The sequence below is a fragment of the Schistocerca cancellata genome, chromosome 7, assembly GCF_023864275.1.
Source record: "Schistocerca cancellata isolate TAMUIC-IGC-003103 chromosome 7, iqSchCanc2.1, whole genome shotgun sequence".
In the NCBI taxonomy this organism is placed as follows: Eukaryota; Metazoa; Arthropoda; class Insecta; order Orthoptera; family Acrididae; genus Schistocerca; species Schistocerca cancellata.
Window position 1 is genome coordinate 198,300,006 of NC_064632.1, and position 13,866 is coordinate 198,313,871.

Sequence of the window (13,866 nt, forward strand, 5' to 3'; positions counted from 1 at the left end):
TTGCACGGCCGAGTACTGGAATCCTCAAGCCAAACAATAGACTGAACCAGAGCATCCATTTTTTTTTACAGCAGAAGATGAGGAATATTTTGAATTTATGTATGTAATCATTAACACTGTTACTTGAATAATATAAAACCAATACAGCAGTGGAAAAGAAATTTCAATCAGAAAATTCCTGTAACAGGAGATAATTCATACACAGTTGTGGAATTAGTACATAGTAATATTTGCAGGTGATACTGCAGTAGTTATGTACAAAATAATGGAAGTGAGAGGACGAAAAATTAGACTTACTATAAACAAAAACTAGATAAAATACATGTTAATATCCAATTCTATGGCTAAAAAAAATCTCTAAAAAATGTTTTAAAGATATTACCTGCTTCTCTTATGCAGGTGTACCTTTAGCCAGCAATAATAATATGATACAGCCTATTAGAGAAAGAATGCAAGCAAGAAATAGACTGTATTATGTAAACTAAGAATTATCTGATTACAAGAACAACAAAGTTAAGAGTATACTATTCCCTTGTCAAACTAGTTGTTACAATGTGCTGATGACAGAAGCAGATATCAACAACCTAAGGGCATTTGAAAGAAAAATCCTATGGAAAACTGCTAGGCATGTGAGAGGCAGAGGGTTGGAGAGTAAGTTAAATCTCTCAGAATACACTGGTCAGGATACAGGGAAAGGATTGTAGGATGCCCAAACAAATAATGAAAATCAGATAGTATTACACCAGAAGGAAGAGCTGACCCAAAGCTAGAAGGCCGGACAATGGGGCTCGTCCTACCAAGATGGAGATCTGAGGGTAGACGTAATTATCTTAATTATGGACAAATAGTGCTAAGTGTACGAATTCTAAACACACCACAAGAATAGCAATGACAAACTATTTCATAATATCATATTTTATGCCACTTTACAGTTGATCAAAAACAAGTTTCTTTTATTATTTAAAAATTCATTGTATGAGAGGTCTAGGGTATGGGTACCAGCTTGGTCAGTACACCAATGTGGTCATTTTGATGTACACAAACTGACAACAAAAAAGAAGTGAAGCACCCACAAGGAGACAGAAGTGTGTGTGTGGGGGGGGGGGGGCAGACAAACTTCACATGTTGATAGGATAGGTGACGTTACATGAGTGATTAAAAAATCAAGTCAAATTTACAATGAACTTGCCAATACTTGGCCACGTTTCAGTATGACATTGTTCCACCTCAGGCCTGGATGCATGCACTGACTAAGTTGAGAAGGTTGTCATGAAGCTGATCCACAACTGTTGTAACTGAGTCTTGATATCCTTGATACTGACACTGAGATGGGGTTCATGCCCGAGCTGGTCGCATATGTACTATTGGGGACAGATCTGGGGATCTTGTTGGCCACGGAAGTACCTTAACATACCACAGACAGTTCACAGAGATATGTACCATGTGTGAACAAATACTGTCCTACCAAAAAATGATGTGACAATACCGCCACATGGAAGGTAACTCTTGAGGATGCAGAATACCTGTGAAGCACCTTTGTGTTGCCAAAGTTCACTTTATCACTACCAGCTTTAACCTGGAGTCACAGGTGATGGCTCCCCCTCACTGTGATGCCAAGAGTAACACTATTGTGCACCTCCAAAACATTGGAAGAATGCGACCTCTCCACAGGTCACCAAAATACTCACTGACAGTGGTAATCTAGAGAAGTGGAGAACTGCGATTCATCGCTGAAGACAATGTGATGACATTTCCGTCAGCAGTCCATGATTCTCATCATGGCACCACTTCAAATGCAGTCATTTGTGTTGTGGTTTTAGGTAATCCCCTGGTCTAGCTGATGCTGGTCTCTGGCCAATGGTGCAGGATGACACAATGTTGTGAGGGGTCCATTACTTGTTCTGGCTCGCATGCCCAGACACAAAAAGGTTATAATGTTCTTGGTGCATAATACCTCGTGGTGGTCAGATGCGTTTGACAAGAAACTTGATGAGGAGTATGCTTGCTCTCACTTTACCATATAGCCCAAAATCTGTTCGTTGTCACATCCAAATGCCTTACAAATCTGGACACTGCAAAATTCGACCAGCAAATTCACTTTACTATGTAGCCCAAAATCTGGCCGCTGTCACATCCAAATGCCTCACAAATCTGGACACTGCACAATTCGACCAGCAAGCCAAATGGAGATTCACTTAACATAATATTGAATTTCACCAAATTTTTGACTATGTTCAAATTTGTAAAATATTACGTCAAGTATGGGAACACTGCTGATGCTCTTTCACAAAACGGAAGTTATAAGATGCTGTGACCACAATTAAGAACTCGCTGCTAGTAGTTTACAACTCTGTTTTGAGTTATGTGAATAAACAGGTGAACTGAAAATTAACACACAGTGTTGCTAAGGCAAGTCAGCCATGGCCGTAGATTTCTATAATTACAAATTAGAGCTGAGATATTTGCAGATAACTTATTTCGCGAATGTAGTGCAGTAGAATTGGCCACCCTTTGATAGCCCATACATTGTTCTTCACTGACCTCAAAAATGGTCAAGCAATGTATTTTATTAAGGGTTATAATATAAACTACAGATCAGTATTTTGTTACATGTGTAACATAAAATTACACCCCAAATGCATTTTATGCATATAAAACAGCTGGATCAGTTTAGGTGACTGGTCAACTACTACAGCAAATCATAAATTATGTATCAACTAACCATAAAATGCATTTTTTTAATGAATGAATGGGTGACATTCTATGTTAGCTGTTCTGGGACATGTGTGGTGAAAAATATTTGGTTAGAGTACTAGTGGAAAAATAGATTATGAGGAAAACTAGTTTAAGTGAAAAAAGGCTTAGTCGCAGCCTAAGAAGGGTTGTTTTCAGAACATATCTGGAGAGCAGGTCACGAGTCATTCCTGCACAGCTTAAAGAAAATCACATGACAAGGTTTTAGGTTATAATCCTGGTCTGGCACACAGTTTTAATCTGGCAGGAAACTTCGAAACAGCACATGTACTGTTACACAGAAAAAGATTCATTTCGAAGACTCAATTTTAAAGCTGAAGATCACCTCAGACTTTGTACAACCATGAGAGTAAGCAATGGTGAGAAATAACACTCATTACTGCAGTCACCTGCTCCAGTTTAGCCTTGCCATAGCCCATGTGCACGCAAAATCCTCATTCTACAGATTATCCTTTCTCTCACATGCTGCATGAAAGCCTTACGCCAATGCAGCAATCGCCACCTGGTAATGACAAGCACGAATGTGTCCCTTTGGAAGTCCGTAAGTCAATGTTAGTCATTAACACCTAGAACAATGCTACTGAGCTTATTATGAATTGAATGGGTGTACTGATCCTTTTTAAAGGAAGGGAAGGAAGGTTAAGTTTAACACCCAGTCAACATTGAGGTCATCAGAGATGGAGCCCAAGCTCAGAATGATTCAAGTATGGGTCCTTTCAACGGAACCATCCTGGCATTTGCTTGGAGTGATTTAGGGAAATCACAGAAAGCCTAAATCAGGATATCCAGACTTGGATGGACTTAAACTGTCGACCTCTCAAATGCAAGTCCAGTGTCCTTACCACTGTGCCATCTTGCTCGATGAGTTTTTAAGTCTCTACTAGTGATGGACATATGTTCTTTTGGCTTAAACACTTCAGTTATTAATTGATCTTATGAAGAATAACTACCATCAATTTAATTATGGCTTAAAACAGATAACTTTTGTGGAACTAAAAGCAATTATAATGCATTCTACAAGATTTTGGGATTATAGCCCGATGACGTTAACTTCTTGCCTCAATATTTTGGCTGACAACCCGGTTGCTATCTTCAGGTAAAAGTTATAATGAATCTTAATTCTATTCTTCAATTTTTATCAATTTCAAATGCCACATTAAATTGCATAATTTTAATTAACTTGCCTGTTGGCAGTTTGCCTCACTCAAGTACATTATTTGTTGTTAACATAAATCAGCTCCTCAAGCTGGAAACAATGATGAATTATTAGATAAATGGTATGCCTAATGTGTCCTTAATTAGAAACCTTATTATAAGACTTGGGTAAATTACTAACTATAAATCATATGAAGTCTAAACTTATTTCAAGAGAAGGGTGTGGAATGTTCTCTGACCAATGTACCATACCAGATACTGAATACATTCAGTACGAGTCAACGCAAACATTTTCACACCCAAAGCACACACAATTCAATTCAGGTAAGCATGACATTTTACTTTCACAACAAGCACATAATGACCAAAGTTTTTAACACTTACGGCGTGGAAGCAATAATGTTATGCCAACTACAGGAAATGAAGAAGTCCAGCTGCAATAACATTTCATCATGCCAGTTAATGTTTTTTAGTGATCTGTCACATACTTTTATGACCCCTACAAATAACTGTGGATACAGCGCTAATAATTTCTATGGTGACCATCAGGTGTCAGAGGCTGGCATTGCTTTAAAAAGTGATATTACTGAAACATTTGTTATTGTCACTTTGTAGAGATTAGTTGGCGTGCACTTACACTGTACTGCATTATGAATACTGAACTTCACTTGGCACATAAATTAACTATGGAAGAATATGTGCTTACTTATGTACTTTAATATAACAATCAAACAATAGAAATTCCAGGCTGGAATATCAACAACGTAAGGTAAAGATAGATGATACTTACAATAAAGATAACATGTTAAATTGCAGACAGGTGCAACTAAAGAGACACTTGCAAATTAGATTTCAGTCACAGCCTTTGCCAGAGAAAGAAACTCACACACATACATTCACAAAAGCAAGTACAACCTCAGCACAAATGACGGACATCTCTGGACCAGAAACTATCTTTTTTCAATTTTTTCTGCAATAAATACTTCTGAATTGCAGTTTCACTGTTTCAATACTAACAGTACTGAATGCGTTACACGAAAGGAGTCTCCCAAAAGAATGCAACATTTGATGATAAGTACAGATATATGAACTGCAATCAGGCGTACCCTGGGCAATGGCTGATCCTTTCACACTAGAAGTATCAGAGACATCAAATAAACGGTCCTTTTTAGGACCAGTGTTGACTGTAATATCCGTGAACATCGAAGGAATATGTCCCTGCAAGCAACAACTCTTGCAAGACATGTGCCACACTCAGCACTGTGATGTTTTGTGTGTTCAAGAAATACATACGGATACCCAGCAGATACGTTGTACTGTTCCTGGAATGAAACTGGTTTGCTGAAAGACCACATGCACAGTATGGAAGCGCCATCTGTATAAGACCTGACCTTGAAGTCTGTAGTGTTTGTTAGTCAGATGATAACAATATTGAAATTATTACTGTTACGTAACTGTACAGTCACATCAGTATATAAACCTCCAACAACAGATTTTTCCTTCACGCCACCTGAAAATTTTATTACAGAGAAAGCTTCTATTGTGATAGGTGATTTCAACAGTCATAGCCATGTTTGGGGGTACACTCAAGAGGATCAAAATGGTGAGGCTGTCCTGTGGGGGCCGGCCGGTGTGGCCGTGCGGTTCTAGGCGCGTCAGTCTGGAACCGCGTGACCGCTACGGTCGCAGGTTCGAATCCTGCCTCGGGCATGGATGTGTGTGATGTCCTTAGGTTAGTTAGGTTTAAGTAGTTCTAAGTTCTAGGGGACTGATGACCTCAGATGTTAAGTCCCATAGTGCTCAGAGCCATTTTTTTTGTCCTGTGGGCTGAAACTTTCCATCTCTCCCTCCTTCATGACCACAAACTACCTCATTCTTTCTACAGTGGGCACTGGGAATGTGGCTGTAAACTGGATCTGCTTTTTGTAAGTGAAAGTAAATCTGTCTGTAAGCCCATACCGAGTACACAACATCGACCCATTAAGTGCCAAGTTCTCCCACAAGAAAGACCTCAAGGAATCCCTTTCAGATGAAGACACAACTTCAAAAAAGCTGATTGGCAGAAATTTTCAAAATTATTAGATGAGAAAATTGTAACTATAGATACTGTGATAGATCAATATGAGAATTTTGTTAATATTGTTAATGCCTCCTCCCAAGCATCAATTCCAAAGGGGATGTAGAATGAACTATATCAAGGGTATAACACCTGAAACAGCCACTCTTCTTGAAGAATACTACAGGAAGTTTGAAGAAGATCCTTTCAGTGAGTCCACATCAAGCCTTGCACAGAATGTTCTCTCTTCAATATCTGAGGCTACGAGAGAAGAATGGGTACAATTAATGGTTGACTGTGACATGAGTAAAAGTAGCCAAAAGCCCTGGAGGCTACTACATCACCTGAGTAATGATAACACTCAAGTCAACACATATGTTAATATTAAACCAGACCAAATTGCTCGCCAACCCCTCATTAATGGCAAATCAACTAAACCCAGAAATATAGAGAGGAAACAATTATTCACGCAAACAGATCAAGATAATAGTATCTTATCTCCTTCTTTCTCTCTTGAAGAACTGAATTCAGCCCTGAATGAATATGAATTGGGAAAAACAGCAGGACTGGATGATATTATAGCTGAACAAATCAAGAATTTTGGTCCTGCTACTATGCTTTGGTTACTGGAGTTTATAAACAACTGTATTCAAGTAAGCAATATCCCTAAAAGTATGGTGAAAAGCAAGAGTAATTGCCATACCGAAACCACGAAAGGATAGGAAAGATCCCAAAAATTATAGACCAGTCTCCTTACTATGTCACCTCTAAAAAATACTGGAGAGGTTCATTCTTCATAGAATGATTAGAAAATACCACAGCAAACAGGTTTCAGAGAAGGGAAAAGTTGCACGTCTCAAATATTAAACTTAACATATCGAAGATGGATATGAGAACCGGCCCATTACAGGTGCTGTCTTTATCGATCTATCTGCGGCTTACAATACAATCAACCATCGGCTCCTTCTGAATAAAGTTTATGATTCACGAGCGACTTCACACTCATGTGCAATATTAGAAATCGTCTCCAGAACTGCAGATTTTTTGTGGAATTTTTCGGTAGGAAAAGTAGATGGAGAGCTCAGAAAAATGGACTACCACAAGGCAGCGTGCTTGTGCTGCTATTATTCAACATCTATACCAATGATCAACCTATCCCTGAAGGAACTCTAAGCTTTATTTATACTGATGACTGTGTTATCACTACTCAGGCTGACTATTTGGGACTGTAGAAGATACACTATCAAAATCTTTGGAAGAGTTCACTGCTTACTATCATGGGAATTACTTGAACCCTAATCCCGCCAAGACTCAGACCTGTGCTTTCCTCCTGAAGAGTAAACAGGTAAATACATCCTTAAATATATCCTGGGGAGGCATCGTACTCTAACATAATCCTACTCCCAAATATCTTGGAGTATCTCTGGATCGTGTGCTAACATGTAAAAAGCACTGCCTAAACACCAAACATAAATTGGCAGCCAGAAATAACAGTGCGAAAATTGACAGGTACATCATGGGGTGCTAATCCAAGCACTGTGTGCTCAAATGCGCTTGCTTTAGGTTATTCCACTGCCAAATATGCATGTTCGGTATGGTACAAGCCCAGTCATGCCAGGAACGTAGATGTGGCTCTAACTGAGTCTTGACAGATTATCATGGGTTGCTCAAGACCTAGTCCTGTGGACAAACTCTACTGTCTCGCTGGCATAGCTCCTCGTGACGTCAGACGTGAGGTAGCTGCGAGCTATGAGAAAGTAAGGCCACAACGAAGGAAGCCCATCCACTATATGGTTGTCAGCCTGCACATCCTAGGCTGAAATCAAGAAAGAGCTTCTTGACAACTACTGAGGCTCCCATCGAGAATCCACATATGGCAAGGATCTCGCGATGGTGGAAGAAATGTCGGTATTTGGGAGAATGAATGGCTCCAAAGGAAGAACTTACCCCTGGACATTCAGAGAAGTGGTCAATATGGAGGTCTCTCAATATATATATATGCGGATGGATATGTGTGTGTGTGTGTGTGTGTGCACGAGTGTATACCTGTTCTTTTTTTCCCCCTAAGGTAAGTCTTTCCGCTCCCGGGATTGGAATGACTCCTTACTCTCTCCCTTAAAACCCAAATCCTTTCGTCTTTCCCTCTCCTTCCCTCTTTCCTGACAAGGCAACCGTTGGTTGCGAAAGCTAGAATTTTGTGTGTTTGTTTGTGTGTCTATCGACCTGCCAGCGCTTTTGTTTGGTAAGTCTCATCATCTTTCTTTATATATATATAAACGTGTGAAAGCACTCACGTGATTTACCAACTGACCTGCCTACACTGTGACGCATTCTATGTGGGAATGACCAGCAACAAACTGTCCATTCGCATGAATGGACACAGGCAGACAGTGTTTGTTGGTAATGAGGATCACCCTGTGGCTAAACATGCCTTGGTGCATGGCCAGCACATCTTGGCACAGTGTTACGCCGTCCGGGTTATCTGGATACTTCCTACTAACACCAACCTATCCGAACTCCGGAGATGGGAACTTGCCCTTCAATGTATCCTCTCTTCCCGTTATCCACCAGGCCTCAATCTCCGCTAATTTCAAGTTGCCGCCACTCATACCTCACCTGTCATTCAACAACATCTTTGCCTCTGCACTTCCGCCTCGACCGACATCTCTGCCCAAACTCTTTGCCTTTTAATATGTATGCTTGTGTCTGTATATGTGTGGATGGATGTGTGTGGGTGTGTGCGCGCGAGTGTATACCCGTCCTTTTTTCCCCCTAAGGTAAGTCTTTCCGCTCCCGGGATTGGAATGACTCCTTACCCTCTCCCTTAAAACCCACATCCTTTCGTCTTTCCCTCTCCTTCCCTCTTTCCTGACGAAGCAGCCATTGGTTGCGAAAGCTAGAATTTTGTGTGTATGTTTGTGTGTCTATCGACCTGCCAGCACTTTCGTTTGGTAAGTCACATCATCTTTGTTTTTATATATACTCAACAGATGTCAGGGAGGAGCTTAATGGTAAGCGCCACTGTCCACCTGTTGCGGAAACTTAATGGTAAGTGACAGAGAGAATGGCTACAGTGAACATGGCAGAAGATGAGGAATATACTTCCAATGATACTAATATCTTCGAGAGGGATCCAGAATACATTCATAACGATTCAGATGACTCAGAGATATATTATTTTGTAAATATACTGTCTTTAGTATGTTTCGCGAACATAATGGTAAGTGCATGTACATACCATTATGTTCCTGAAGTACAATTGAAAATTACGTTCGCCGACAAGTACAAGTGTGTACAGTCCAGATCAGTGGTGCGAGATCATGAAGAAGTCGGCTAAGGAGAATCCATTGCTTGTATATAATATGAAAAGAGAGGATTTCTATCAAATACGACACTCTAAAGAAGTGTTTGTCTTCAGAAAGGAGAAAGTTGATGGTCGAGATGTCAACCTAAGGAAAGTATGTAGGTGGAAGGTGACCTCCGAATATCCATCATCTTTATTCATCAGCGAGACATTTTGTCATTACATTTGCATGAAATAAGCTGCAGGAAACGTGGAAGGGAAGGACCAGTTCCTACACTTCGACTTAAATACAATGGGCCAAGGCTTATTGAAAAGAAAAAAGTTGCTGACGTCCTGTCGTTCGTAAATTACATACCTCCTGTCCACAATGGATTTCTCCTGTTACTAAAGCCAACAGTTTTGGATGAAAAAGACATTAGTAATGAGGGTGATGAATGATTTTGTAGTTTCAGTGAAGTGTTGAAGACTTACTGTAAAATTTAATATGTAATGTTCTATCACTATGTGTTGTTAATGGTGTATGGTAACGTAATAATTTTTGTATATTTCATTTGTTTTAGTCAGTTCTGAGTTTCATTTATGTCTGTATAGTAGAAGATAGATGTTAGAATCACTAAAGAATAAAAGGACTCTTAAAAACAAATTATTCAGATTTGCAGATCAATTGAAACTAAAAGGACTCTTAAAAACAAATTATTCAGATTTGCAGATCAATTGAAACTTTAGATGTGCTGTATCTCGAAACTGTGATTTTGGCGCTTACCATTTTGTTTCCCCGAGCAGCTTTATTTATATATATATATATAGAGGGAAACATTCCACGTAGGAAAAATATATCTAAAAAGAAAGATGATGAAACTTACCAAACAAAAGCACTGGCAGGTCGATAGACACACAAACAAACACAAACATACACACAAAATTCTAGCTTTCGCAACAAACTGTTGCCTCATCAGAAAAGAGGGAAGGAGAGGGAAAGACGAAAGGATGTGGGTTTTAAGGGAGAGGGTAAGGAGTCATTATAGTCCCGGGGGCAGAAAGACTTACCTTAGGGGGAAAAAACGACGGGTATACACTTGCACACACACACATATTCATCCACACATATACAGACACAAGCAGACATATTTAAAGACAAAGAGTTTGGGCAGAGATGTCAGTCGAGGCAGAAGTGCAGAGGCAAAGATGTTGTTGAATGACAGGTGAGGTATGAGTGGCGGCAACTTGAAATTAGCGGAGATTGAGGCCTGGTGGATAATGGGAAGAGAGGATATATTGAAGAGCAAGTTCCCATCTCCGGAGTTCGGATAGGTTGGTGTTAGTAGGAAGTATCCTGATAACCCGGAAGGTGTAACACTGCGCCAAGATGTGCTGGTCGTGCACCAAGGCATGTTTAGCCACAGGGTGATCCTCATTACCAACAAACACTGTCTGCCTGTGTCCATTCATGCGAATGGACAGTTTGTTGCTGGTCATTCCCACATAGAATGCATCACAGTGTAGGCAGGTCAGTCGGAAGATCACGTGGGTGCTTTCACACGTGGCTCTGCCTTTGATTGTGTACACCTTCCGGGTTACAGGACTGGAGTAGGAGGTGGTGGGAGGGAGCATGGGACAGGTTTTACACCGGGGGTGGTTACAAGGGTAGGAGCCAGAGGCTAGGGAAGGTGGTTTGGGGATTTCATAGGGATGAACTAAGAGGTTACGAAGGTTAGGAGGTGGTGGGAGGGTGCATGGGACAGGTTTTACACGGGGGGCAGTTACAAGGGTAGGAGCCAGAGGGTAGGGAAGGTGGTTTGGGGATTTCATAGGGATGAACTAAGAGGTTACGAAGGTTAGGAGGTGGTGGGAGGGTGCATGGGACAGGTTTTACACCGGGGGCAGTTCCAAGGGTAGGAGCCAGAGGGTGTTATATATATATATATATATATATATATATATACCTAAAAACAAAGATGATGTGACTTACCAAATGAAAGTGCTGGCAGGTCGACAGACACACAAACGAACACAAACATACACACAAAATTCAGCTTTCGCAACAAACTGTTGCCTCATCATATATAAACAAAGATGATGTGACTTACCAAACGAAAGTGCTGGCAGGCCGATAGACACACAAACAAACACAAACATACACACAAAATTCAGGCTTTCGCAACCAACGGTTGCTTCGTCAGGAAAGACGGAAGGAGAGGGAAAGACGAAAGGATGTGGGTTTTAAGGGAGAGGGTAAGGAGTCATTCCAATCCCGGGAGCGGAAAGACTTACCTTAGGGGGAAAAAAGGACAGGTATACACTCGCGCACACACACACACATATCCAATACGATACACACAACATTCAAGCTTTCGCAACCAACGGTTGCTTCATCAGGAAAGAGGGAAGGAGAGGGATAGACGAAAGTATGTGGGTTTTAAGGGAGAGGGTAAGGAGTCATTCCAATCCCGCGAGCAGGAAGACTTACCTTAGGGGGAAAAAAGGACAGGTATACACTCTCACGCACACACACACATATCCATCCGCACGTACACAGACAGAAGCAGACATTTGTAAAGGCAAAGAGTTTGGACAGAGATGTCAGTCGAGGCGGAAGTACAGAGGCAAAGATGTTGAATGACAGGTGAGGTGTGAGCGGCGGCAACTTGATATCAGCGGAGGTTGAGGCCTGGTGGGTAAGGAGAAGAGAGGATATACTGAAGGGTAAGTTCCCATCTCCGGAGTTCTGACAGGTTGGTGTTAGTGGGAAGTATCCAGATAACCCGGACGGTGTAACACTGTGCCAACATGTGCTGGCTGTGCACCAAGGCATGTTTAGCCACAGGGTAATCCTCATTACCAACAAACACTGTCTGCCTGTGTCCATTCATGCGAATGGACAGTTTGTTGCTGGTCATTCCCACATAGAAAGCTTCACAGTGTAGGCAGGTCAGTTGGTAAATCACGTGGGTGCTTTCACACGTGGCTCTGTCTTTGATCGTGTACACCTTCCGGGTTACAGGACTGGAGTAGGTGGTGGTGGGAGGGTGCATGGGACAGATTTTACACAGGGGTCGGTTACAAGGGTAGGAGCCAGAGGGTAGGGAAGGTGGTTTGCGGATTTCATAGGGATGAACCAAGAGGTTACGAAGGTTAGGTGGACGGCGGAAAGACACTCTTGGTGGAGTAGGGAGGATTTCATGAAGGATGGACCTAATTTCAGGGCAGGATTTGAGGAAGTAGTATCCCTGCTGGAGAGCCACATTCAGAGTCTGATCCAGTCCCAGAAAGTATCCTGTCACAAGTGGGGCACTTTTGGGGTGGTTCTGTGGGAGGTTCTGGGTTTGAGGGGATGAGGAAGTGGCTCTGGTAATTTGCTTCTGTACCAGGTCGGGAGGGTAGTTGCGGGATGCAAAAGCTGTTTTCAGGTTGCTGGTACAATGGTTCAGGGATTCCAGACTGGAGCAGATTCGTTTGCCACGAAGACCTTGGCTGTAGGGACGGGACCGTTTGATGTGTAATGGGTGGCAGCTATCAAAATGGAGGTACTGTTGCTTGTTGGTGGGTTTGATGTGGACGGACGTGTGAAGCTGGCCATTGGACAGATGGAGGTCAACGTCAAGGAAAGTGGCATGGGATTTGCACTAGGACCAGGTGAATCTGATGGAACCAAAGGAGTTGAGGTTGGAGTGGAAATTCTGGAGTTCTTCTTCACTGTGAGTCCAGATCATGAAGATGTTATCAATAAATCTGTACCAAACTGTAGGTTGGCAGGCCTGGGTAACCACGAAGGCTTCATAAATAGGTTGGCGTACGAGGGGGCTATTCTGGTACCCATGGCTGTTCCCTGTAATTGTTGGTATGTCTGGCCTTCAAAAGTGAATAAATTGTGAGTCAGGATGAAGCTGGCTAAGGTAATGACGAAAGAGGTTTTAGGTAGGGTGGCAGGTGATCGGCATGAAAGGAAGTGGTCCATTGCAGCGAGGCCCTGGACGTGCGGAATATTTGTGTATAAGGAAGTGGCATCAATGGTTACAAGGATGGTTTCCGGGGGTAACAGATTGGGTAAGGATTCCAGGCGTTCGAGAAAGTGGTTGGTGTCTTTGATGAAGGATGGGAGACTGCATGTAATGGGTTGAAGGTGTTGATCTACATAGGCAGAGATATGTTCTGTGGGGGCTTGGTAACCAGCTACAATGGGGCGGCCGGGATGATTGGGTTTGTGAATTTTACGAAGTAGGTCATCCAGCTCCACTCCCTCCAAAACCTCAAAATTCTTAAAAAACCTTAATCCTACTTCCAACATCACCACTGCTGAAGCCCAGGCTATCTGTGATCTGAAGGCTGACCAATCCATTGTCATTCTTCCGGCGGACAAGGGTTCCACGACCATGATACTTGATCATCAGGAGTATGTGGTTGAGGGACTGCGTCAGCTTTCAGACAACACTACATACAAAGTTTGCCAAGGTAATCCCATTCCTGATGTCCAGGTGGAGCTTCAAGGAATCCTCAGAACCTTATGGCCCCTACAAAACCTTTCACCTGACTCCATCAACCTCCTGACACCACCGACACCCCGCACCCCTACCTTCTACCTACTTCCTAAAAGTGCGCG

At 42.0% G+C, this 13,866-nt stretch overlaps 1 protein-coding gene across 1 annotated transcript in view; it reads right to left on the bottom strand.

The window, feature by feature from the left end:
• The window catches only part of LOC126091953 (transportin-3), a 211,400-nt gene that overhangs the window by 121,618 nt on the left and 75,916 nt on the right, over nt 1-13,866 (bottom strand). The window lies entirely within an intron of this gene.